Source organism: Nymphaea colorata, chromosome 4, assembly GCF_008831285.2.
Source record: "Nymphaea colorata isolate Beijing-Zhang1983 chromosome 4, ASM883128v2, whole genome shotgun sequence".
Lineage (NCBI taxonomy): Eukaryota > Viridiplantae > Streptophyta > Magnoliopsida > Nymphaeales > Nymphaeaceae > Nymphaea > Nymphaea colorata.
The window spans coordinates 17,590,419-17,596,418 of record NC_045141.1 but is presented as its reverse complement, the minus strand read 5'-3'; the positions used below and the strand labels follow the sequence as shown (position 1 = coordinate 17,596,418).

The window sequence follows — 6,000 nt, the reverse complement described above, 5'->3', positions numbered from 1 at the left end:
TTCTTGTGCTGCAGAGAAGAATGATGCCAATATGTAAATTAAAACATAGCAGTAGAATGAAATAATTTTCATGTTCCCCCAATAATCCTCTTCTTAGAAAAACAAGCAGTTAACCATATTGGAGGCATATTTGTTGGCTTTTCCGTAAGTTCAATGCTTTTCTGAAATTTTGAGTTTGAAAGAACCTACCTACATCTTCTTGGAATACACCCTCTTGCGCCAACTTCCTCTCTCCCTTTTCAGTTCCTACCATCAGCCTAATCAGGTGCCATTCAATATCATTGGTTGTTAGTGAACTGACAGAATGAAAATTGAATCATGACTGCCGGCATCACAACTGAGGCACACCCTATATCATTCCAAACCCTCATAGTTACTACATCAGTATGTAGGCAGAGTGAACAAACCACATCCCAGTTTAATTCTCAGGAGAAAAGAAAACAACTTAAGAGCATTGAAATTCATAGGAAAACTACTGTTGGTAGAGTTATGTAATATCATTTATAAGGTCTTAGTTTAGTCAAAGGAGTTTTGTCCATATCGTAAGGTTACAAAGAGCTTTGATCCAAAACAGTGTACCCACTAGAGTTCGGGTCAGGTTGGATTCAGGAAAATGAAAAATGGGAAATCCATTAAATTAACCATGTCAGATCCCATTTGAAAACAAACTAGATTATCATAATCTAGGTTGTTTTTTCACCTCCCCCATTCTAGACTCTGGTTGTTTATCATGAACTTGGCAAACGGACTTCTACCAGCTCTCGTTTAAGCCAATCAATGAACGCTTGGACTTAGTTATTGCCAAATGATCTTAAAATGCTCCCACATATCCATCATCTATTGGCTGATTCAAAATCAGTTCTTGGCCCACAGTGATGGTGAGCCTGATATTTCTTTGATCATAGTCTTTGGTCGCCCAAAATTGAAGGAGATACTAAAACATTTGAAGAATGTGGTTTTCAAAATCATTGACGTTGTGAGGTCAATGTATTAAAATGCGTTTGTTAAAATGAGAACTGCAACATATATATTATGCATAAATAAGCATTCAACTGCCATGTCACAGAAAAGGAAAGAAAGCAATTGTCTATACGTTTCTGTTCCTTACAAAAGTGTTACACTGCTGATGAAGCAAAAACATTGAAGTTGGCTTCTTTGCTTGCAGGCACAAACAGTTAAGTTCCAAATGCGGAAGGATTCAATAGCTTTGTAGGATTCGAGATACAGAAGAATATGTGCCAAAAGCAGCTCCAACCATGCTCAGCCCAATGATTATGATATTAAGGGCAACCCAATAAACAAAAACAAGCCAGAATAAGTAGCCAAGAGAAAAATGCAAATGCGCACACAATTTTACTTTGTGTAGTCTGGCCTCAACATCTGAAGCCTTCTTTTTTACTATCTTCAAGAAACAAAGTGAAGGAAGGACAGCACACTGCAATCAACACAATAGCAGAAGAAGGATGGACGTTTGGTCAACGTTGGTGATCCGGGCAAGAAAAGAAAAATGTGTACCCAAACTATAAGGTAAACTGATGCCTTCATAACTATTACCATAAGAGAACTAAGAAGCGAGCCAATTAAAGCCATCACCAGACCTGTCCATACAGCACATTGAGAAGCAAGAACAGTTAGGTGACTGAAAAGTAATCAGAGTGCTGATTAGGCGCATGTATGTTGTACTAGTAGATGAATCATGTAAAATGAAATAATAAAGCAATTGGATTCATTTCACATGCCAATCTCATATTTAGCTAATTCTTGACTATTCCAACAAACCGTTAGCTTGACCACAACTGAGTTATCAATGTGCTCCACACAAAAGAACCTTCTGTAGTCCTCATGACTGTCTTATAGGCAGCAGTGCAATGCAGAATTTAAGTCGGATTTCTTTATTGATGTGATGCAGCCTAGTACATATTCTATCGGCTCTCTCTACTGAGACAATGCAGGGAGAGCATAGAATTTTTCAAAATTTTGCCACTCTGTTCCATGAATCAGAAAAGTAAGCCAGAATCAGATGATTCAGCCCATGTCGGTTCACCGAAGGTTTCAAAACCAAATGAAAGACTATACAATATATTCTGGGTTCAGCTGGCAACTTGATGTCCATAAGATACACGCTCAAAGACTGTATAGTTCTTTAATTCATTCACAATTTTTAAAGGATGCTAGCAACAAGCCAATTTTTCCAATGCAATTAGAGCTCCCCTCTGAAAGTTATACAGATTCTTAGTACAAGTAGGCATACCAGAAAAGGGTAGAAGGAAAGCAACACAAACAGTTGAGGCAACCAGTGCGACTTATGAGCATGGAAAGCAGCACGTGATATCGGGTCCCTACTGGAAACAATTCTTCTGTGGCCTCTTCTACGGGAGTCAGAAGCAAGGCGTATCTGTTCAGTGTTTGGGAGTCAAGTTCTGCTGGAAAAAAACTCTGGAAATTAGAGTCATCACTAGCAAAGGCTAGAAGGAGACAACATTGCCTATAATTTTCTGTAGCATGTAGACTACGTTAGAGGGATACTTGGTAAAAGGACATATCACCTGGGGAGAAAAAGAATAGATAATAAGATTAGTAGAGTAAGTTATAATGATAGAAGAAATCATTGTTAAGAATATTTACCGGAAAAACATGGTCACAGAAACCAAGGTACTTGGATGCTTACTGTTGTCCACACTCCACAGTGCAACTTTTGAAGCAAAAGCATTTTTTGGCATGTTCAAGGTTATTTGGCACAATGTTCCCTGACCCTTATCGGCAACCGAACCATGTATAGAAGTGCCCAGAAGGAAGCTGTGGAATAACAAGAGAAATATTATGTAGAGGCACTATATATTAGTAAAGATGCAACAACAAAATGTTCACCTATCAAACATCCAGAGCCTGGTTGATTTTTTTTTTTATCAGCCATTGACTGATATATGTTAGGAAAAACAGAGTGCCCTGAGTAGCAGAACCCATGTACCCCAATCGCCAATGGAAGACCACTCCAGTTAATAAAAGGGCTAGTTTGATGAAATCCTACGGCACCAGTTGTGCCCACAAGAAACAGTGAAAGGGAGATTAAACTGGTCGCAAGAACACCACCAGCTGCACCATGAGCATGAAGAACCCAGTTCAGAGTGAAGCTACAGGTTCCTGTTATAGCACTTGGCTTGTTTGTTGTTCACAAGCATACATAAATGACAAATAAATTGGTAGTAAGAGAAAGAGGAGTTAAAGCAAATACAGAGCACCTGAAAGGCGTGGCACAGGTCTCTTAACCAAACTGGTGGGATGACAGTTAGGCCGGTTAAAACTCCAAAAAAATGCACAGAGTCGACATGAATGCCAGCCCAGTTGAGCCAAGTGTCCGGAAATAACCTTGCCAGAGTATCACCTTCCAAGATGATGCATGCTTATTCCAATTCCGTGGATAATGTGGATAATTTGGAGAGAAGTTGGAAAGGAAACCGAGGTCTGAACTATCCTTGGCGCAGCAATAGAACTCCTTGGGTGTACCTTCTCAGTCCCTGCAGGATCTAATTTTACGAACAACTTTTCTCTTTATCATTCGTATGTGCTTCTAAATTGAATGCTCTTCCCTTCAAATGGACAGTAGATTTCTTATAGTCCTTGACAGACTGAATATGTAATTTGCCTGTATTGTTTCAATAGGTTGACTTGGTTAGTTGAACAAGTGAGTAGGCAGAAAAGATGGTTTTGAATCTAACTGAATGGATGTGATCTTGTCTGCAAAAATATAGGAAATGGACAAGAACCCATATTAAACCCAAAAAATTCTGGAGCATTGATTTTGAATTGTCAAAAGTTCTTTATCTGTATATTGAAAAAATATTCTCTTTACTTGGTTCTTAGTTTTTCAAAAGGGAGATCACAACAACGAAATCAGTATTAAGAAAAAATACTCTCTTTCACAATTTCACTTATATCGAAAATCACATTTTAGTCAAGGGCAAGACAGTGTTTCTTGATCGAATATGGCAGTTCCTTTCAATCAAATTGGAAAATACTGTGAACCACAATTAGAGGTCTATAAACTCAAGGCTGGTGCTGTTCTGGTTAAGGGAAAATTGGACAATGCATTTGCAATTTGAAAATGGGAAGGATGAGTAGGCTAGAAGATGGCAAATAAGGTGGGGAGAAGGAACTAAAAAACTTAAGCAATCCTCCAAGTCGCTGCAGTAAATTTGAATGCCGGCACGCCTCTGTCTGTCTCTGTCTCTCTCTCGCTGACCAGATAAACAAGAAGCACTCTAGCATAAGTAATGGCAACAATTAATGGAAAAACAAAAGTTGCTTACAAAAATAAAAAGGCGCCCGTATTTTCCATACGCAGCCGGCGCAGTGTCCGTGTAGCTAATTTGACCTTTTCTGCTTCCCATGCAACGTCCCATGAGAATGCCTGAGTAGCAGCACGACTGCAAAGCAGACTAAGACAAGCAAACTGGTTCGTCCAGCTTCTTTTATTGTGAATGGCGTAGACAGAAGCCCAACTCCCACCATCACGTTAACACCTGGTCACAACAACTTAACAAAATTTTTTAATCAATCAAGGAGAAACTTAAAGAAGAAGAGACATTCTTCGCATGGTTACAGAAGTATTTCAGACTTTCAGTTCGAAATGGCAGTAATTATGAGCAAACTGAAGACTGAAATTCTTATCCTCAAAACATTAATGTTGCTGATTCAGATACCTACACCTTTCTCTTTTAGCGTACCGTTCAAATCCGTTCACATTTTTATATAGATATATTGCATCTACATGCCCATAATTTGCGAGTAATATCTTTGGGATGAAAGGAAGCCTGGCTGTCAACAGATAAGTATAGAGACCGGCGATATATTCAAGGGCTAAATCTCCTTAGGAGATATGAAAGAAAATGAAGAACGGAGGAAACCTTGCATATCCTGTGAAATGAAGATTGGAAAGTATAACCAATGTAACCCTGTTTATGTAATCCATCACATGAACTCAATGAGGCACCGAGAAAAATTCAGGGAGCAAAGGATATACGTAGATTATAAAACAACCAAACCCCATTAAAGACTTCGGCTCCTTTCCATATCGTTTTCCTTGATTTGCATTTAATTTCTCATGGCATCCAAGTCCTCTTAAAGCAGCTTTCTCATGGCATCCAACTCTTCCAGTTCAAGCTCCTCCAATTTCTCTAAACAACAAAGGTCAGGTCTATACAAAATGTTTTCGTTCACCAAGGTTTGAACAACCATCATCACTTTCTAGAAATCAAGCTCATTGCTGACTTAGCATCTTCTTTGGAAGTCCCAATTCCGACAAATATGCCTTAAAATTTGGGGCAGAATGAAGAAACACCATACCAAACGGCAACAGTAACATATTGTAAAAATTGAAGCACATTTCAGATAGTGTTCCATGAATTTGCCTTAATGTTTGAGATGAATTCGTAAAACAGTAACTAACTTATTAATAACAAACATCCCCTTACTACCTATTTATGACTTGGTCGGCTATATTGATGTGTCCATGATCCCTCTGCCTACGTTCTTTGGTGCTCAAAAATGACAAACTTCTGTTCAGTTGGATTTTGCTTCTTTATCAAAACAGGTCCGCCACCATGTAGTTGGGCTGCCTACCTTCTATGCGGGACAAATTAAAACCGATCCACCTATATATCGCTCAATCAAGGTCGATCAAAGATCACGCACCTGAAATTTCAAGCGCAAGACCATATCAAAGGAACCCAACCATAAACTTGCGCAAAAGAGAGAATTAATCAATGGCCTTGCTATGAACTTGTACAAAAGAAAGTTGCTTTTTTGAGGCCATAGTGTTCTGATACCCACCAGATTATGGACTTATAGAAGTTTTGTTATGCATGAATTGCATGGACTCGATTTTCTAAAGTAAAGCATATTTCTCAAATTTGTCCAAGCTGGATGTTGAATGTTGTCCTTAATTTGATAGAAAAGGGGTTCTAGTTGAAGAATATGGATGGATACCGGGTCAAGCGTACC

General features: G+C 38.8%; 1 pseudogene; it reads right to left on the bottom strand.

Moving 5' to 3' along the window:
* Positions 1-1,198: 1,198 nt before the first annotated feature.
* LOC116253210 (amino acid transporter AVT1A-like) lies at positions 1,199-4,509 on the bottom strand (annotated as a pseudogene).
* Positions 4,510-6,000: the final 1,491 nt, after the last annotated feature.